The following is a 21,405-nucleotide window of genomic DNA, read 5'->3' as shown; positions in this document are numbered from 1 at the left end:
CAGCATCTTGCTTCCAGCTCTTTGCGAAGCTAAGAAACAACTCGCTCTGCACAGTGCTCTTACAGCCTACCGGGAACATCTCTTCCAAAGGCCCGTGAAAAGCAGTTTCTTTGCAGGCCTGATGTCACTGAAGTAAAACTTCTGCTCTGGGTGTGCTACATTGCCCTAGAGCTGAAAGGCACAACGTGCAGGCTTCTTTCCAAAGGGCGAGTTGGGCCCCACAGCATCTTGCTTCCAGCTCTTTGGGAAGCTAAGAAACAACTCGCTCTGCACAGTGCTCTTACAGCCTACCGGGAACATCTCATCCAAAGGCCTGTGAAATGCAGTTTCTTTGCAGGCCTGACCTGGCTCAAGTAGGACTCCTGCTCTGGGTGTGCTACATTGCCCTAGAGCTGAAAGGCAGAACGTGCAGGCTTCTTTCCAAAAGGCGAGTTGGGCCCCACAGCATCTAGCTTCCAGCTCTTTGTGAAGCTAAAAAACAACTAGCTCTGCACAGTGCTCTTACAGCCTACCGGGAACAACTCTTCCAAAGGCCTGTGAAACGCAGTTTCTTTGTAGGCCTGATCTGGCTGAAGTAGGACTTCTGCACTGGGTGTGCTACATTGCCCTAGAGCTGAAAGGCACAACGTGCAGGCTTCTTTCCAAAGGGCGAGTTGGGCCCCACAGCATCTTGCTTCCAGCTCTTTGGGAAGCTAAGAAACAACTCGCTCTGCACAGTGCTCTTACAGCCTACCGGGAACAATCTTCCAAAGGCCCGTGAAAAGCAGTTTCTTTGCAGGCCTGATGTCACTGAAGTAGAACTTCTGCTCTGGGTGTGCTACATTGCCCTAGAGCTGAAAGGCACAACGTGCAGTCTTCTTTCCAAAGGGCGAGTTGGGCCCCACAGCATCTTGCTTCCAGCTCTTTGGGAAGCTAAGAAACAACTCGCTCTGCACAGTGCTCTTACAGCATACCGGGAACATCTCTTCCAAAGGCCTGTGAAACGCAGTTTCTTTGCAGGCCTGATCTGGCTGAAGTAGGACTTCTGCTCTGGGTGTGCTACATTGCCCTAGAGCTGAAAGGCACAACGTGCAGGCTTCTTTCCAAAGGGCGAGTTGGGCCCCACAGCATCTTGCTTCCAGCTCTTTGGGAAGCTAAGAAACAACTCGCTCTGCACAGTGCTCTTACAGCCTACCGGGAACATCTCTTCCAAAGGCCTGTGAAACGCAGTTTCTTTGCAGGCCTGATCTGGCTGAAGTAGGACTCCTGCTCTGGGTGTTGTACATTGCCCTAGAGCTTCAACGCACAAGGCCCAGCCTTGTATAAAAGGGGGAGAGAGGCCCCAATGCCTCTTGCTTCCAGCTCCTTGGGAAGCTAAGAAACAGCTCGCTCTGCACAGTATTATTACAGCCTACCGGAACATCTCTTACAAAGGCCTGTGAAACGCAGTTTCTTTGCAGGTCTGATCAGCCTGAAGTAGAACTTCTGCTCTGGGTGTGCTACATTGCCCTAGAGCTGAAATTCATAACGTGCGGTCTTCTTTCCAAAGGGCGAGTTGGGAGCAAAGCATCTAGCTTCCAGCTCTTTGGGAAGCTAAGAAACAACTCGCTCTGCACAGTGCTCTTACAGCATACCGGGAACATCTCTTCCAAAGGCCTGTGAAACGCAGTTTCTTTGCAGGCCTGATCTGGCTGAAGTAGGACTTCTGCTCTGGGTGTGCTACATTGCCCTAGAGCTGAAAGGCACAACGTGCAGGCTTCTTTCCAAAGGGCGAGTTGGGCCCCACAGCATCTTGCTTCCAGCTCTTTGGGAAGCTAAGAAACCACTCGCTCTGCACAGTGCTCTTACAGCCTACCGGGAACATCTCTTCCAAAGGCCTGTGAAACGCAGTTTCTTTGCAGGCCTGATCTGGCTGAAGTAGGACTCCTGCTCTGGGTGTTGTACATTGCCCTAGAGCTTCAACGCACAAGGCCCAGCCTTGTATAAAAGGGGGAGAGAGGCCCCAATGCCTCTTGCTTCCAGCTCCTTGGGAAGCTAAGAAACAGCTCGCTCTGCACAGTATTATTACAGCCTACCGGAACATCTCTTACAAAGGCCTGTGAAACGCAGTTTCTTTGCAGGCCTGATCAGCCGGAAGTAGAACTTCTGCTCTGGGTGTGCTACATTGCCCTAGAGCTGAAATTCATAAAGTGCGGTCTTCTTTCCAAAGGGCGAGTTGGGAGCAAAGCATCTAGCTTCCAGCTCTTTGGGAAGCTAAGAAACAACTCGCTCTGCACAGTGCTCTTACAGGCTACCGGGAACATCTCTTCCAAAGGCCTGTGAAACGCAGTTTCTATGCAGGCCTGATCTGGCTGAAGTAGGACTTCTGCTCTGGGTGTGCTACATTGCCCTAGAGCTGAAAGGCACAACGTGCAGGCTTCTTTCCAAAGGGCGAGTTGGGCCCCACAGCATCTTGCTTTCAGCTCTTTGGGAAGCTAAGAAACAACTCGCTCTGCACAGTGCTCTTACAGCCTACCGGGAACATCTCTTCCAAAGGCCTGTGAAACGCAGTTTATTTGCAGGCCTGACCAGGCTGAAGTAGGACTTCTGCTCTGGGTGTGCTACATTGCCCTAGAGCTGAAAGGCACAACGTGCAGGCTTCTAAGCAAAGGGCGAGTTGGGCCACACAGCATCTTGCTTCCAGCTCTTTGGGAAGCTAAGAAACAACTCGCTCTGCACAGTGCTCTTACAGCCTACCGGGAACATCTCTTCCAAAGGCCTGTGAAACGCAGTCTCTTTGCAGGCCTGATTTGGCTGAAGTAGGACTTCTGCTCTGGGTGTGCAACATTGCCTAGAGCTGCAAGGCACAACGTGCACGCTTCTTTCCAAAGGGCGAATTGGGCCCCACAGCATCTTGCTGCCAGCTCTTTGGGAAGCTAGGAAACAACTCGCTCTGCACAGTGCTCTTACAGCCTACCGGGAACATCTCTTCCAAAGGCCTGTGAAACGCAGTTTCTTTGCAGGCCTGATGTGGCTGAAGTAGGACTTCTGCTCTGGGTGTGCTACATTGCGTAGAGCTGAAAGGGAAAACGTGCAGGCTTCTTTCCAAAGGGCGAGTTGGGCCCCACAGCATCTTGCTTCCAGCTCTTTGGGAAGCTAAGAAACAACTCGCTCTGCACAGTGCTCTTACAGCCTACCGGGAACATCTCATCCAAAGGCCTGTGAAATGCAGTTTCTTTGCAGGCCTGACCTGGCTCAAGTAGGACTCCTGCTCTGGGTGTGCTACATTGCCCTAGAGCTGAAAGGCAGAACGTGCAGGCTTCTTTCCAAAGGGCGAGTAGGGCCCCACATCATCTAGCTTCCAGCTCTTTGTGAAGCTTAAAAACAACTCGCTCTGCACAGTGCTCTTACAGCCTACCGGGAACAACTCTTCCAAAGGCCTGTGAAACGCAGTTTCTTTGTAGGCCTCATCTGGCTGAAGTAGGACTTCTGCTCTGGGTGTGCTACATTGCCCTAGAGCTGAAAGGCACAACGTGCAGGCTTCTTTCCAAAGGGCGAGTTGGGCCCCACAGCATCTTGCTTCCACCTCTTTGGGAAGCTAAGAAACAACTCGCTCTGCACAGTGCTCTTACAGCCTACCGGGAACAATCTTCCAAAGGCCCGTGAAAAGCAGTTTCTTTGCAGGCCTGATTTCGCTGAAGTAGAACTTCTGCTCTGGGTGTGCTACCTTGCCCTAGAGCTGAAAGACACAACGTGCAGGCTTCTTTCCAAAGGGCGAGTTGGGCCCCACAGCATCTTGCTTCCAGCTCTTTGGGAAGCTAAGAAACAACTCGCTCTGCACAGTGCTCTTACAGCCTACCGGGAACATCTCTTCCAAAGGCCTGTGAAACGCAGTTTCTTTGCAGGCCTGATCTGGCTGAAGTAGGACTTCTGCTCTGGGTGTGCTACATTGCCCTAGAGCTGAAAGGCACAACGTGCACGCTTCTTTCCAAAGGGCGAGTTGGACCCCACAGCATCTTGCTTCCAGCTCTTTGGGAAGCTAAGAAACAACTCGCTCTGCACAGTGCTCTTACAGCCTACCGGGAACATCTCTTCCAAAGGCCTGTGAAACGCAGTTTCTTTGCAGGCCTGATCTGGCTGAAGTAGGACTTCTGTGTGTGCTACTTTGCCATAGAGCTGAAAGGCACAACGTGCAGGCTTCTTTCCAAAGGGCGAGTTGGGCCCCACAGCATCTTGCTTCCAGCTCTTTGGGAAGCTAAGAAACAACTCGCTCTGCACAGTGCTCTTACAGACTACCGGGAACATCTCTTCCAAAGGCCTGTGAAACACAGTTTCTTTGCAGGCCTGACCTGGCTGAAGTAGGACTTCTGCTCTGGGTGTGCTACATTGCCCTAGAGCTGAAAGGCACAACGTGCCGCCTTCTTTCCAAAGGGCGAGTTGGGCCCCATGCATCTTGCTTCCAGCTCTTTGGGAAGCTAAGAAACAACTCGCTCTGCACAGTGCTCTTACAGCCTACCGGGAACATCTCTTCCAAAGGCCTGTGAAACGCAGTTTCTTTGCAGGCCTGATCTGGGTGAAGAAGGACTTCTGCTCTGGGTGTTGTACATTGCCCTAGAGCTTCAACGCACAAGGCCCAGCCTTGTATAAAAGGGGGAGAGAGGCCCCAAAGCATCTTGCTTCCAGCTCCTTGGGAAGCTAAGAAACAACTCGCTCTGCACATTCCTCTTACAGACTACCGGGAACATCTCTTCTAAAGGCCCGTGAGAAGTAGTTTCTTTGCAGGCCTGATCTGCCTGAAGTAGAACTTCTGCTCTGGGTGTGCTGCATTGCCCTAGAACTTCCATGCACAAGGCCCTACCTTGTATCCACCTGGAGAGAGGCCCTAAAGAATCTTGCTTCCAGCGATTTGGGAAGCTAAGAAAAAACTCGCTGTGCACAGTGCTCTTACAGCCTACCGAGAACATCTCTTACACAGTCCTGTGAAACGCAGTTTTCCTTGCAGGCCTGATCTGGCTGAAGTAGATCTTCTGCTCTGGGTGTGCTACATTGCCCAGAGCTGAAAGGCACAACGTGCAGGCTTCTTTAAAAAGGGCGAGTTGGGCCCCACAGCATCTTGCTTCCAGTTCTTTGGGAAGCTAAGAAACAACTCGCTCTGCACAGTGCTCTTACAGCCTACCGGGAACATCTCTTCCAAAGGCCTGTGAAACGCAGTTTCTTTGCAGGCCTGATCTGGCTGAAGTAGGACTTCTGCTCTGGGTGTGCTACATTGCCCTAGAGCTGAAAGGCACAACGTGCAGGCTTCTTTCCAAAGGGCGAGTTGGGCCCCACAGCATCTTGCTTCCAGCTCTTTGGGAAGCTAAGAAACAACTGGCTCTGCACAGTTCTCTTACAGCCTACCGGGAACATCTCTTCCAAAGGCCTGTGAAACGCAGTTTCTTTGCAGGCCTGATCTGGCTGAAGTAGGACTTCTGCTCTGGGTGTGCTACATTGCCCTAGAGCTGCAAGGCACAACATGCAGGCTTCTTTCCAAAGGGCGAGTTGGGCCCCACAGCATCTTGCTTCCAGCTCTTTGGGAAGCTAAGAAACAACTCGCTCTGCACAGTGCTCTTACAGCCTACCGGGAACATCTCTTCCACAGGCCTGTGAAACGCAGTTTCTTTGCAGGCCTGATCTGGCTGAAGTAGGACTTCTGCTCTGGGTGTGCTACATTGCACTAGAGCTGAAAGGCACCACGTGCAGGCTTCTTTCCAAAGGGCGAGTTGGGCCCCACAGCATCTTGCTTTCAGCTCTTTGGAAAGCTAAGAAACAACTCGCTCTGCACAGTGCTCTTACAGCCTACCGGGAACATCTCTTCCAAAGGCCTGTGAAACGCAGTTTCTTTGCAGGCCTGATCTGGCTGAAGTAGGACTTCTGCTCTTGGTGTGCAACATTGCCTAGAGCTGCAAGGCACAACGTGCACGCTTCTTTCCAAAGGGCGAATTGGCCCCACAGCATCTTGCTTCCAGCTCTTTGGGAAGCTAAGAAACAACTCGCTCTGCACAGTGCTCTTACAGCCTACCGGGAACATCTCTTCCAAAGGCCTGTGAAACGCCGTTTCTTTGCAGGCCTGATCTGGCTGAAGTAGGACTTCTGCTCTGGGTGTGCTACATTGCCTAGAGCTGAAAGGGAAAACGTGCAGGCTTCTTTCCAAAGGGCGAGTTGGGCCCCACAGCATCTTGCTTCCAGCTCTTTGGGAAGCTAAGAAACAACTCGCTCTGCACAGTGCTCTTACAGCCTACCGGGAACATCTCTTCCAAAGGCCTGTGAAACGCAGTTTCTTTGCAGGCCTGACCTGGCTCAAGTAGGACTCCTGCTCTGGGTGTGCTACATTGCCCTAGAGCTGAAAGGCACAACGTGCAGGCTTCTTTCCAAAGGGCGAGTTGGGCCCCACAGCATCTTGCTTCCAGATCTTTGGGAAGCTAAGAAACAACTCGCTCTGCACAGTGCTCTTACAGCCTACCGGGAACATCTCTTCCAATGGCCTATGAAACGCAGTTTCTTTGCAGGCCTGATCTGGCTGAAGTAGGACTCCTGCTCTGGGTGTTGTACATTGCCCTAGTACTTCAACGCACAAGGCCAAGCCTTGTATAAAAGGTGGAGAGAGGCCCCAAAGCATCTTGCTTCCAGCTCCTTGGGAAGCTAAGAAACAACTCGCTCTGCACAGTGCTCTTACAGCCTACCGGGAACATCTCTTCCAAAGGCCTGTGAAACACAGTTTCTTTGCAGGCCTGATCTGGCTGAAGTAGGACTTCTGCTCTGGGTGTGCTACATTGCCTAGAGCTGAAAGGCACAACGTGCAGGCTTCTTTCCAAAGGGCGAGTTGGGCCCCACAGCATCTTGCTTCCAGCTCTTTGGGAAGCTAAGAAACAACTCGCTCTGCACAGTGCTCTTACAGCCTACCGGGAACATCTCTTCCAAAGGCCTGTGAAACGCAGTTTCTTTGCAGGCCTGATCTGGCTGAAGTAGGACTTCTGCTCTGAGTGTGCTACATTGCCCTAGAGCTGAAAGGCACAACGTGCAGGCTTCTTTCCAAAGGGCGAGTTGGGCCCCACAGCATCTTGCTTCCAGCTCTTTGGGAAGCTAAGAAACAACTCGCTGTGCGCAGGGCTCTTACAGCCTACCGGGAACATCTCTTCCAAAGGCCTGGGAAACGCAGTTTCTTTGCAGGCCTGACCTCGCTGAAGTAGGACTTCTGCTCTGGGTGTGCTACATTGCCCTAGAGCTGAAAGGCACAACGTGCAGGCTTCTTTCCAAAGGGCGAGTTGGGCCCCACAGCATCTTGCTTCCAGCTCTTTGGAAAGCTAAGAAACAACTCGCTCTGCACAGTGCTCTTACAGCCTACCGGGAACATCTCTTCCAAAGGCCTGTGAAACGCAGTTTCTTTGCAGGCCTGATCTGGCTGAAGTAGGACTTCTGCTCTGGGTGTGCTACATTTCCCTAGAGCTGAAAGGCACAACGTGCAGGCTTCTTTCCAAAGGGCGAGTTGGGCCCCACAGCATCTTGCTTCCAGCTCTTTGGGAAGCTAAGAAACAACTCGCTCTGCACAGTGCTCTTACAGCCTACCGGGAACATCTCTTCCAAAGGCCTGTGAAATGCAGTTTCTTTGCAGGCCTGAGCTGGCTGAAGTAGGACTTCTGCTCTGGGTGTGCTACATTTCCCTAGAGCTGAAAGGCACAACGTGCAGGCTTCTTTCCAAAGGGCGAGTTGGGCCCCACAGCATCTTGCTTCCAGCTCTTTGGGAAGCTAAGAAACAACTCGCTCTGCACAGTGCTCTCACAGCCTACCGGGAACATCTCTTCCAAAGGCCTGTGAAACGCAGTTTCTTTGCAGGCCTGATCTGGCTGAAGTAGGACTTCTGCTCTGGGTGTGCTACTTTGCCCTAGAGCTGAAAGGCACAACGTGCAGGCTTCTTTCCAAAGGGCGAGTTGGGCCCCACAGCATCTTGCTTCCAGCTCTTTGGGAAGCTAAGAACCAACTCGCTCTGCACAGTGCTCTTACAGCCTACCGGGAACATCTCTTCCAAAGGCCTGTGAAACACAGTTTCTTTGCAGGCCTGATCTGGCTGAAGTAGGACTTCTGCTCTGGGTGTGCTACATTGCCCTAGAGCTGAAAGGCACAACGTGCAGGCTTCTTTCAAAGGGCGAGTTGGGCCCCACAGCATCTTGCTTCCAGCTCTTTGGGAAGCTAAGAAACAACTCGCTCTGCACAGTGCTCTTACAGCCTACCGGGAACATCTCTTCCAAAGGCCTGTGAAACGCAGTTTCTTTGCAGGCCTGATCTGGCTGAAGTAGGACTTCTGCTCTGGGTGTGCTACATTGCCCTAGAGCTGAAAGGCACAACGTGCAGGCTTCTTTGCAAAGGGCGAGTTGGGCCCCACAGCATCTTGCTTCCAGCTCTTTGGGAAGCTAAGAAACAACTCGCTCTGCACAGTGCTCTTACAGCCTACCGGGAACATCTCTTCCAAAGGCCTGTGAAACGCAGTTTCTTTGCAGGCCTGATCTGGCTGAAGTAGGACTCCTGCTCTTGGTGTGCAACATTGCCTAGAGCTGAAAGGCACAACGTGCACGCTTCTTTCCAAAGGGCGAGTTGGGCCCCACAGCATCTTGCTTCCAGCTCCTTGGGAAGCTAAGAAACAGCTCGCTCTGCACAGTATTCTTACAGCCTACCGCAACATCTCTTACAAAGGCCTGTGAAACGCAGTTTCTTTGCAGGCCTGATCTGCCTGAAGTAGAACTTCTGCTCTGGGTGTGCTACATTGCCCTAGATCTGAAAGGCACAAAGTGCGGTCTTCTTTCCAAAGGGCAAGTTGGGAGCATAGCATCCAGCTTCCAGCTCTTTGGGAAGCTAAGAAACAACTCGCTCTGCACAGTGCTCTTAGAGCCTACCGGGAACATCTCTTCCAAAGGCCTGTCAAACGCAGTTTCTTTGCAGGCCTGATCTGGCTGAAGTAGGACTTCTGCTCTGGGAGTGCTACATTGCCCTAGAGCTGAAAGGCACAAAGTGCGGTCTTCTTTCCAAATGGCGAGTTGGGCCCCACAGCATCTTGCTTCCAGCTCTTTGGGAAGCTAAGAAACAACTCGCTCTGCACAGTGCTCTTACAGCCTACCGGGAACATCTCTTCCAAAGGCCTGTGAAACGCAGTTTCTTTGCAGGCCTGATCTGGATGAAGTAGGACTCCTGCTCTGGGTGTGCTACATTGTCCTAGAGCTGAAAGGCACAACGTGCAGGCTTCTTTCCAAAGGGCGATTAGGGACCCACAGCATCTTGCTTCCAGCTCTTTGGAAAGGTAAGAAACAACTCGCTCTGCACAGTGCTCTTACAGCCTACCGGGAACATCTCTTCCAAATGCCTGTGAAATGCAGTTTCTTTGCAGGCCTGATCTGGCTGAAGTAGGACTTCTGCTCTGGGTGTGCTACACTGCCCTAGAGCTGAAAGGCACAACGTGCAGGTTTCTTTCCAAAGGGCGAGTTGGGCCCCACAGCATCTTGCTTCCAGCTCTTTGGAAAGCTAAGAAACAACTCGCTCTGCACAGTGCTCTTACAGCCTACGGGGAACATCTCTTCCAAAGGCCTGTGAAACGCAGTTTCTTTGCAGGCCTGATCTCGCTGAAGTAGAACTTCTGCTCTGGGTGTGCTACATTGCCCTAGAGCTGAAAGGCACAACGTGCAGGCTTCTTTCCAAAGGGCGAGTTGGGCCCCACAGCATCTTGCTTCCACCTCTTTGTGAAGCTAACAAACAACTCGCTCTGCACAGTGCTCTTACAGCCTACCGGGACCAACTCTTCCAAAGGCCTGTGAAACGCAGTTTCTTTGCAGGCCTGATCTGGCTGAAGTAGGACTTCTGCTCTGGGTGTGCTACATTGCCCTAGAGCTGAAAGGCACAACGTGCAGGCTTCTTTCCAAAGGGAGAGTTGGGCCCCACAGCATCTTGCTTCCAGCTCTTTGGGAAGCTAAGAAACAACTCGCTCTGCACAGTGCTCTTACAGCCTACCGGGAACAATCTTCCAAAGGCCCGTGAAAAGCAGTTTCTTTGCAGGCCTGATGTCGCTGAAGTAGAACTTCTGCTCTGGGTGTGCTACATTGCCCTAGAGCTGTAAGGCACAACGTGCAGGCTTCTTTCCAAAGGGCGAGTTGGGCCCCACAGCATCTTGCTTCCAGCTCTTTGGGAAGCTAAGAAACAACTCGCTCTGCACAGTACTCTTACAGCCTACCGGGAACATCTCTTCCAAAGGCCTGTGAAACACAGTTTCTTTGCAGGCCTGATGTGGCTGAAGTAGGACTCCTTCTCTGGGTGTGCTACAGTGGCCTAGAGCTGAAAGGCACAACGTGCAGGCTTCTTTCCAAAGGGCGAGTTGGGCCCCACAGCATCTTGCTTCCAGCTCTTTGGGAAGCTAAGAAACAACTCGTTCTGCACAGTGCTCTTACAGCCTACCGGGAACATCTCATCCAAAGGCCTGTGAAACGCAGTTCCTTTGCAGGCCTGATCTGGCTGAAGTAGGACTTCTGCTCTGGGTGTGCAACATTGCCTAGAGCTGAAAGGGACAACGTGCACGCTTCTTTCCAAAGGGCGATTTGGGCCCCACAGCATCTTGCTTCCAGCTCTTTGGGAAGCTAAGCAAAAACTCGCTATGCACAGTGCTCTTACAGCCTACCGGGAACATCTCTTCCAAAGGCCTGTGAAACGCAGTTTCTTTGCAGGCCTGATCTGGCTGAAGTAGGACTCCTGCTCTGGGTGTTGTACATTGCCCTAGAGCTTCAACGCACAAGACCCAGCCTTGTATAAAAGGGGGAGAGAGGCCCCAAAGCATCTTGCTTCCAGCTCCTTGGGAAGCTAAGAAACAGCTCGCTCTGCACAGTATTATTACAGCCTACCGGAACATCTCTTACAAAGGCCTGTGAAACGCAGTTTCTTTGCAGGCCTGATCAGCCTGAAGTAGAAGTTCTGCTCTGGGTGTGCTACATTGCCCTAGAGCTGAAAGGCACAAAGTGCGGTCTTCTTTACAAAGGGCGAGTTGGGAGCAAAGCATCTAGCTTCCAGCTCTTTGGGAAGCTAAGAAACAACTCGCTCTGCACAGTGCTCTTACAGCCTACCGGGAACATCTCTTCCAAAGGCCTGTGAAACGCAGTTTCTATGCAGGCCTGATCTGGTAGAAGTAGGACTTCTGCTCTGGGTGTGCTACATTGCCTTAGAGCTGAAAGGCACAACGTGCAGGCTTCTTTCCAAAGGGCGAGTTGGGCCCCACAGCATCTTGCTTCCAGCTCTTTGGGAAGCTAAGAAACAACTCGCTCTGCACAGTGCTCTTACAGCCTACCGGGAACATCTCTTCCAAAGGCCTGTGAAACGCAGTTTCTTTGCAGGCCTGACCTGGCTGAAGTAGGACTTCTGCTCTGGGTGTGCTACATTGCCCTAGAGCTGAAAGGCACAACGTGGAGGCTTCTTTCCAAAGGGCGAGTTGGGCCCCACAGCATCTTGCTTCCAGCTCTTTGGGAAGCTAAGAAACAACTCGCTCTGCACAGTGCTCTTACAGCCTACCGGGAACATCTCTTCCAAAGGCCTGTGAAACGCAGTTTCTTTGCAGGCCTGATCTGGCTGAAGTAGGACTTCTGCTCTGGGTGTGCTACATTGCCTAGAGCTGAAAGGGAAAACGTGCAGGCTTCTTTCCAAAGGGCGAGTTGGGCCCCACAGCATCTTGCTTCCAGCTCTTTGGGAAGCTAAGAAACAACTCGCTCTGCACAGTGCTCTTACAGCCTACCGGGAACAATCTTCCAAAGGCCCGTGAAAAGCAGTTTCTTTGCAGGCCTGATGTCGCTGAAGTAGGACTTCTGCTCTGGGTGTGCTACATTGCCCTAGAGCTGAAAGGCACAACGTGCAGGCTTCTTTCCAAAGGGCGAGTTGGGCCTCACAGCATCTTGCTTCCAGCTCTTTGGGAAGCTAAGAAACAACTCGCTCTGCACAGTGCTCTTACAGCCTACCGGGAACATCTCTTCCAAAGGCCTGTGAAACACAGTTTCTTTGCAGGCCTGAAGTGGCTGAAGTAGGACTCCTTCTCTGGGTGTGCTACATTGCCCTAGAGCTGAAAGGCACAACGTGCAGGCTTCTTTCCAAAGGGCGAGTTGGGCCCCACAGCATCTTGCTTCCAGCTCTTTGGGAAGCTAAGAAACAACTCGCTCTGCACAGTGCTCTTGCAGCCTACCGGGAACATCTCTTCCAAAGGCCTGTGAAACGCAGTTTCTTTGCAGGCCTGATCTGGCTGAAGTAGGACTTCTGCTCTGGGTGTGCAACATTGCCTAGAGCTGAAAGGCACAACGTGCAGGCTTCTTTCCAAAGGGCGAGTTGGGCCCCACAGCATCTTGCTTCCAGCTCTTTGGGAAGCTAAGCAAAAACTCGCTATGCACAGTGCTCTTACAGCCTACCGGGAACATCTCTTCCAAAGGCCTGTGAAACGCCGTTTCTTTGCTGGCCTGATCTGGCTGAAGCAGGACTCCTGGTCTGGGTGTTGTACATTGCCCTAGAGCTTCAACGCACAAGGCCCAGCCTTGTATAAAAGGGGGAGAGAGGCACTAAAGCATCTTGCTTCCAGCTCCTTGGGAAGCTAAGAAACAGCTCGCTCTGCACAGTATTATTACAGCCTACCGGAACATCTCTTACAAAGGCCTGTGAAACGCAGTTTCTTTGCAGGCCTGATCAGCCTGAAGTAGAACTTCTGCTCTGGGTGTGCTACATTGCCCTAGAGCTGAAAGGCACAAAGTGCGGTCTTCTTTCCAAAGGGCGAGTTGGGAGCAAAGCATCTAGCTTCCAGCTCTTTGGGAAGCTAAGAAACAACTCGCTCTGCACAGTGCTCTTACAGCCTACCGGGAACATCTCTTCCAAAGGCCTGTGAAACACAGTATCTTTGCAGGCCTGATGTGGCTGAAGTAGGACTCCTTCTCTGGGTGTGCTACATTGCCCTAGAGCTGAAAGGCACAACGTGCAGGCTTCTTTCCAAAGGGCGAGTTGGGCCCCACAGCATCTTGCTTCCAGCTCTTTGGGAAGCTAAGAAACAACTCGTTCTGCACAGTGCTCTTACAGCCTACCGGGAACATCTCATCCAAAGGCCTGTGAAACGCAGTTCCTTTGCAGGCCTGATCTGGCTGAAGTAGGACTTCTGCTCTGGGTGTGCAACATTGCCTAGAGCTGAAAGGCACAACGTGCACGCTTCTTTCCAAAGGGCGATTTGGGCCCCACAGCATCTTGCTTCCAGCTCTTTGGGAAGCTAAGCAAAAACTCGCTATGCACAGTGCTCTTACAGCCTACCGGGAACATCTCTTCCAAAGGCCTGTGAAACGCCGTTTCTTTGCAGGCCTGATCTGGCTGAAGTAGGACTTCTGCTCTGGGTGTGCTACATTGCCCTAGAGCTGAACGGCACAACATGCAGGCTTCTTTGCAAAGGGCGAGTTGGGCCCCACAGCATCTTGCTTCCAGCTCTTTGGGAAGCTAAGAAACAACTCGCTCTGCACAGTGCTCTTACAGCCTACCGGGAACATCTCTTCCAAAGGCCTGTGAAATGCAGTGTCTTTGCAGGCCTGATCTGGCTGAAGTAGGACTCCTGCTCTGTGTGTGCTACATTGCCATAGAGCTGAAAGGCACAACGTGCAGGCTTCTTTCCAAAGGGCGAGTTGGGCCCCACAGCATCTTGCTTCCAGCTCTTTGGGAAGCTAAGAAACAACTCGCTCTGCACAGTGCTCTTACAGCCTACCGGGAACATCTCTTCCAAAGGCCTGTGAAACGCAGTTTCTTTGCAGGCCTGACCTGGCTGAAGTAGGACTTCTGCTCTGGGTGTGCTACATTGCCATAGAGCTGAAAGGCACAACGTGCAGGCTTCTTTCCAAAGGGCGAGTTGGGCCCCACAGCATCTTGCTTCCAGATCTTTGGGAAGCTAAGAAACAACTCGCTCTGCACAGTGCTCTTACAGCCTACCGGGAACATCTCTTCCAAAGGCCTGTGAAACGCAGTTTCTTTGCAGGCCTGATCTGGCTGAAGTAGGACTCCTGCTCTGGGTGTTGTACATTGCCCTAGAGCTTCAACGCACAAGACCCAGCCTTGTATAAAAGGGGGAGAGAGGCCCCAAAGCATCTTGCTTCCAGCTCCTTGGGAAGCTAAGAAACAGCTCGCTCTGCACAGTATTATTACAGCCTACCGGAACATCTCTTACAAAGGCCTGTGAAACGCAGTTTCTTTGCAGGCCTGATCAGCCTGAAGTAGAAGTTCTGCTCTGGGTGTGCTACATTGCCCTAGAGCTGAAAGGCACAAAGTGCGGTCTTCTTTACAAAGGGCGAGTTGGGAGCAAAGCATCTAGCTTCCAGCTCTTTGGGAAGCTAAGAAACAACTCGCTCTGCACAGTGCTCTTACAGCCTACCGGGAACATCTCTTCCAAAGGCCTGTGAAACGCAGTTTCTATGCAGGCCTGATCTGGTTGAAGTAGGACTTCTGCTCTGGGTGTGCTACATTGCCCTAGAGCTGAAAGGCACAACGTGCAGGCTTCTTTCCAAAGGGCGAGTTGGGCCCCACAGCATCTTGCTTCCAGCTCTTTGGGAAGCTAAGAAACAACTCGCTCTGCACAGTGCTCTTACAGCCTACCGGGAACATCTCTTCCAAAGGCCTGTGAAACGCAGTTTCTTTGCAGGCCTGATCTGGCTGAAGTAGGACTTCTGCTCTGGGTGTGCTACATTGCCTAGAGCTGAAAGGGAAAACGTGCAGGCTTCTTTCCAAAGGGCGAGTTGGGCCCCACAGCATCTTGCTTCCAGCTCTTTGGGAAGCTAAGAAACAACTCGCTCTGCACAGTGCTCTTACAGCCTACCGGGAACATCTCTTCCAAAGGCCTGTGAAACACAGTTTCTTTGCAGGCCTGAAGTGGCTGAAGTAGGACTCCTTCTCTGGGTGTGCTACATTGCCCTAGAGCTGAAAGGCACAACGTGCAGGCTTCTTTCCAAAGGGCGAGTTGGGCCCCACAGCATCTTGCTTCCAGCTCTTTGGGAAGCTAAGAAACAACTCGCTCTGCACAGTGCTCTTGCAGCCTACCGGGAACATCTCTTCCAAAGGCCTGTGAAACGCAGTTTCTTTGCAGGCCTGATCTGGCTGAAGTAGGACTTCTGCTCTGGGTGTGCAACATTGCCTAGAGCTGAAAGGCACAACGTGCAGGCTTCTTTCCAAAGGGCGAGTTGGGCCCCACAGCATCTTGCTTCCAGCTCTTTGGGAAGCTAAGCAAAAACTCGCTATGCACAGTGCTCTTACAGCCTACCGGGAACATCTCTTCCAAAGGCCTGTGAAACGCCGTTTCTTTGCTGGCCTGATCTGGCTGAAGCAGGACTCCTGGTCTGGGTGTTGTACATTGCCCTAGAGCTTCAACGCACAAGGCCCAGCCTTGTATAAAAGGGGGAGAGAGGCACTAAAGCATCTTGCTTCCAGCTCCTTGGGAAGCTAAGAAACAGCTCGCTCTGCACAGTATTATTACAGCCTACCGGAACATCTCTTACAAAGGCCTGTGAAACGCAGTTTCTTTGCAGGCCTGATCAGCCTGAAGTAGAACTTCTGCTCTGGGTGTGCTACATTGCCCTAGAGCTGAAAGGCACAAAGTGCGGTCTTCTTTCCAAAGGGCGAGTTGGGAGCAAAGCATCTAGCTTCCAGCTCTTTGGGAAGCTAAGAAACAACTCGCTCTGCACAGTGCTCTTACAGCCTACTGGGAACATCTCTTCCAAAGGCCCGTGAAACGCAGTTTCTTTGCAGGCCTGATGTGGCTGAAGTAGGACTCCTTCTCTGGGTGTGCTACATTGCCCTAGAGCTGAAAGGCACAACGTGCAGGCTTCTTTCCAAAGGGCGAGTTGGGCCCCACAGCATCTTGCTTCCAGCTCTTTGGGAAGCTAAGAAACAACTCGTTCTGCACAGTGCTCTTACAGCCTACCGGGAACATCTCATCCAAAGGCCTGTGAAACGCAGTTCCTTTGCAGGCCTGATCTGGCTGAAGTAGGACTTCTGCTCTGGGTGTGCAACATTGCCTAGAGCTGAAAGGCACAACGTGCACGCTTCTTTCCAAAGGGCGATTTGGGCCCCACAGCATCTTGCTTCCAGCTCTTTGGGAAGCTAAGCAAAAACTCGCTATGCACAGTGCTCTTACAGCCTACCGGGAACATCTCTTCCAAAGGCCTGTGAAACGCCGTTTCTTTGCAGGCCTGATCTGGCTGAAGTAGGACTTCTGCTCTGGGTGTGCTACATTGCCCTAGAGCTGAACGGCACAACATGCAGGCTTCTTTGCAAAGGGCGAGTTGGGCCCCACAGCATCTTGCTTCCAGATCTTTGGGAAGCTAAGAAACAACTCGCTCTGCACAGTGCTCTTACAGCCTACCGGGAACATCTCTTCCAAAGGCCTGTGAAACGCAGTTTCTTTGCAGGCCTGATCTGGCTGAAGTAGGACTCCTGCTCTGGGTGTTGTACATTGCCCTAGAGCTTCAACGCACAAGACCCAGCCTTGTATAAAAGGGGGAGAGAGGCCCCAATGAATCTTGCTTCCAGCTCCTTGGGAAGCTAAGAAACAGCTCGCTCTGCACAGTATTATTACAGCCTACCGGAACATCTCTTACAAAGGCCTGTGAAACGCAGTTTCTTTGCAGGCCTGATCAGCCTGAAGTAGAAGTTCTGCTCTGGGTGTGCTACATTGCCCTAGAGCTGAAAGGCACAAAGTGCGGTCTTCTTTACAAAGGGCGAGTTGGGAGCAAAGCATCTAGCTTCCAGCTCTTTGGGAAGCTAAGAAACAACTCGCTCTGCACAGTGCTCTTACAGCCTACCGGGAACATCTCTTCCAAAGGCCTGTGAAACGCAGTTTCTATGCAGGCCTGATCTGGTTGAAGTAGGACTTCTGCTCTGGGTGTGCTACATTGCCCTAGAGCTGAAAGGCACAACGTGCAGGCTTCTTTCCAAAGGGCGAGTTGGGCCCCACAGCATCTTGCTTCCAGCTCTTTGGGAAGCTAAGAAACAACTCGCTCTGCACAGTGCTCTTACAGCCTACCGGGAACATCTCTTCCAAAGGCCTGTGAAACGCAGTTTCTTTGCAGGCCTGACCTGGCTGAAGTAGGACTTCTGCTCTGGGTGTGCTACATTGCCCTAGAGCTGAAAGGCACAACGTGGAGGCTTCTTTCCAAAGGGCGAGTTGGGCCCCACAGCATCTTGCTTCCAGCTCTTTGGGAAGCTAAGAAACAACTCGCTCTGCACAGTGCTCTTACAGCCTACCGGGAACATCTCTTCCAAAGGCCTGTGAAACGCAGTCTCTTTGCAGGCCTGATCTGGCTGAAGTAGGACTTCTGCTCTGGGTGTGCAACATTGCCTAGAGCTGCAAGGCACAACGTGCACGCTTCTTTCCAAAGGGCGAGTTGGGCTCCACAGCATCTTGCTTCCAGCTCTTTGGGAAGCTAAGAAACAACTCGCTCTGCACAGTGCTCTTACAGCCTAGTGGGAACATCTCTTCCAAAGGCCTGTGAAACGCAGTTTCTTTGCAGGCCTGATCTGGCTGAAGTAGGACTTCTGCTCTGGGTGTGCTACATTGCCTAGAGCTGAAAGGGAAAACGTGCAGGCTTCTTTCCAAAGGGCGAGTTGGGCCCCACAGCATCTTGCTTCCAGCTCTTTGGGAAGCTAAGAAACAACTCGCTCTGCACAGTGCTCTTACAGCCTACCGGGAACAATCTTCCAAAGGCCCGTGAAAAGCAGTTTCTTTGCAGGCCTGATGTCGCTGACGTAGAACTTCTGCTCTGGGTGTGCTACATTGCCTAGAGCTGAAAGGCACAACGTGCAGGCTTCTTTCCAAAGGGCGAGTTGGGCCTCACAGCATCTTTCTTCCAGCTCTTTGGGAAGCTAAGAAACAACTCGCTCTGCACAGTGCTCTTACAGCCTACCGGGAACATCTCTTCCAAAGGCCTGTGAAACACAGTTTCTTTGCAGGCCTGATGTGGCTGAAGTAGGACTCCTTCTCTGGGTGTGCTACATTGCCCTAGAGCTGAAAGGCACAACGTGCAGGCTTCTTTCCAAAGGGCGAGTTGGGCCCCACAGCATCTTGCTTCCAGCTCTTTGGGAAGCTAAGAAACAACTCGCTCTGCACAGTGCTCTTGCAGCCTACCGGGAACATCTCTTCCAAAGGCCGGGGAAAGCAGTTTCTTTGCAGGCCTGATCTGGCTGAAGTAGGACTTCTGCTCTGGGTGTGCAACATTGCCTAAAGCTGAAAGGCACAACGTGCAGGCTTCTTTCCAAAGGGCGAGTTGGACCCCACAGCATCTTGCTTACAGATCTTTGGGAAGCTAAGAAACAACTCGCTCTGCACAGTGCTCTTACAGCCTACCGGGAACATCTCTTCCAAAGGCCTGTGAAACGCAGTTTCTTTGCTGGCCTGATCTGGCTGAAGCAGGACTCCTGCTCTGGGTGTTGTACATTGCCCTAGAGCTTCAACGCACAAGGCCCAGCCTTGTATAAAAGGGGGAGAGAGGCACTAAAGCATCTTGCTTCCAGCTCCCTGGGAAGCTAAGAAACAGCTCGCTCTGCACAGTATTATTACAGCCTACCGGAACATCTCTTACAAAGGCCTGTGAAACGCAGTTTCTTTGCAGGCCTGATCAGCCTGAAGTAGAACTTCTGCTCTGGGTGTGCTACATTGCCCTAGAGCTGAAAGGCACAAAGTGCGGTCTTCTTTCCAAAGGGCGAGTTGGGAGCAAAGCATCTAGCTTCCAGCTCTTTGGGAAGCTAAGAAACAACTCGCTCTGCACAGTGCTCTTACAGCCTACCGGGAACATCTCTTCCAAAGGCCTGTGAAACGCAGTTTCTATGCAGGCCTGATCTGGTTGAAGTAGGACTTCTGCTCTGGGTGTGCTACATTGCCCTAGAGCTGAAAGGCACAACGTGCAGGCTTCTTTCCAAAGGGCGAGTTGGGCCCCACAGCATCTTGCTTCCAGTTCTTTGGGAAGCTATGAAACAACTCGCTCTGCACAGTGCTCTTACAGCCTACCGGGAACATCTCTTCCAAAGGCCTGTGAAACGCAGTTTCTTTGCAGGCCTGACCTGGCTGAAGTAGGACTTCTGCTCTGGGTGTGCTACATTGCCCTAGAGCTGAAAGGCACAACGTGCAGGCTTCTTTCCAAAGGGCGAGTTGGGCCCCACAGCATCTTGCTTCCAGCTCTTTGGGAAGCTAAGAAACAACTCGCTCTGCACAGTGCTCTTACAGCCTACCGGGAACATCTCTTCCAAAGGCCTGTGAAACGCAGTCTCTTTGCAGGCCTGATCTGGCTGAAGTAGGACTTCTGCTCTAGGTGTGCAACATTGCCTAGAGCTGCAAGGCACAACGTGCAGGCTTCTTTCCAAAGGGCGAGTTGGGCCCCACAGCATCTTGCTGCCAGCTCTTTGGGAAGCTGAGAAACAACTCGCTCTGCACAGTGCTCTTACAGCCTACCGGGAACATCTCTTCCAAAGGCCTGTGAAACGCAGTTTCTTTGCAGGCCTGATCTGGCTGAAGTAGGACTTCTGCTCTGGGTGTGCTACATTGCCTAGAGCTGAAGGGGAAAACGTGCAGGCTTCTTTCCAAAGGGCGAGTTGGGCCCCACAGCATCTTGCTTCCAGCTCTTTGGGAAGCTAAGAAACAACTCGCTCTGCACAGTGCTCTTACAGCCTACCGGGAACAATCTTCCAAAGGCCCGTGAAAAGCAGTTTCTTTGCAGGCCTGATGTCGCCGAAGTAGAACTTGTGCTCTGGGTGTGCTACATTGCCCTAGAGCTGAAAGGCACAACGTGCAGGCTTCTTTCCAAAGGGCGAGTTGGGCCCCACAGCATCTTGCTTCCAGCTCTTTGGGAAGCTAAGAAACAACTCGCTCTGCACAGTGCTCTTAGAGCATACCGGGAACATCTCTTCCAAAGGCCTGTGAAACGCAGTTTCTTTGCAGGCCTGATCTGGCTGAAATAGGACTTCTGCTCTGGGTTTGCTACATTGCCCTAGAGCTGAAAGGCACAACGTGCAGGCTTCTTTCCAAAGGGCGAGTTGGGCCCCCAGCATCTTGCTTCCAGCTCTCTGGGAAGCTAAGAAACAACTCGCTCTGCACAGTGCTCTTACAGCCTACCGGGAACATCTCTTCCAAAGGCCTGTGAAACACAGTTTCTTTGCAGGCCTGATCTGGCTGAAGTAGGACTTCTGCTCTGGGTGTGCTACATTGCCCTAGAGCTGAAAGGCACAACGTGCAGGCTTCTTTCCAAAGGGCGAGTTGGGCCCCACAGCATCTTGCTTCCAGCTCTTTGGGAAGCTAAGAAACAACTCGCTCTGCACAGTGCTCTTACAGCCTACCGGGAACATCTCTTCCAAAGGCCTGTGAAACACAGTTTCTTTGCAGGCCTGACCTGGCTGAAGTAGGACTTCTGCTCTGGGTGTGCTACATTGCCCTAGAGCTGAAAGGCACAACGTGCCGCCTTCTTTCCAAAGGGCGAGTTGGGCCCCACAGCATCTTGCTTCCAGCTCTTTGGGAAGCTAAGAAACAACTCGCTCTGCACAGTGCTCTTACAGCCTACCGGGAACATCTCTTCCAAAGGCCTGTGAAACGCAGTTTCTTTGCAGGCCTGATCTGGGTGAAGTAGGACTTCTGCTCTGGGTGTTGTACATTGCCCTAGAGCTTCAACGCACAAGGCCCAGCCTTGTATAAAAGGGGGAGAGAGGCCCCAAAGCATCTTGCTTCCAGCTCCTTGGGAAGCTAAGAAACAACTCGCTCTGCACATTCCTCTTACAGACTATCGGGAACATCTCTTCTAAAGGCCCGTGAGAAGTAGTTTCTTTGCAGGCCTGATCTGCCTGAAGTAGAACTTCTGCTCTGGGTGTGCTGCATTGCCCTAGAACTTCCATGCACAAGGCCCTACCTTGTATCCACCTGGAGAGAGGCCCTAAAGAATCTTGCTTCCAGCGATTTGGGAAGCTAAGAAAAAACTCGCTGTGCACAGTGCTCTTACAGCCTACCGAGAACATCTCTTACACAGTCCTGTGAAACGCAGTTTTCCTTGCAGGCCTGATCTGGCTGAAGTAGAACTTCTGCTCTGGGTGTGCTACATTGCCTAGAGCGGAAAGGCACAACGTGCAGGCTTCTTTAAAAAGGGCGAGTTGGGCCCCACAGCATCTTGCTTCCAGTTCTTTGGGAAGCTAAGAAACAACTCGCTCTGCACAGTGCTCTTACAGCCTACCGGGAACATCTCTTCCAAAGGCCTGTGAAACGCAGTTTCTTTGCAGGCCTGATCTGGCTGAAGTAGGACTTCTGCTCTGGGTGTGCTACATTGCCCTAGAGCTGAAAGGCACAACGTGCAGGCTTCTTTCCAAAGGGCGAGTTGGCCCCACAGCATCTTGCTTCCAGCTCTTTGGGAAGCTAAGAAA

Source organism: Equus caballus, chromosome 1 (genome assembly GCF_041296265.1).
Source record: "Equus caballus isolate H_3958 breed thoroughbred chromosome 1, TB-T2T, whole genome shotgun sequence".
NCBI classification, from domain to species: Eukaryota; Metazoa; Chordata; class Mammalia; order Perissodactyla; family Equidae; genus Equus; species Equus caballus.
This window is presented reverse-complemented; position numbering follows the sequence as displayed.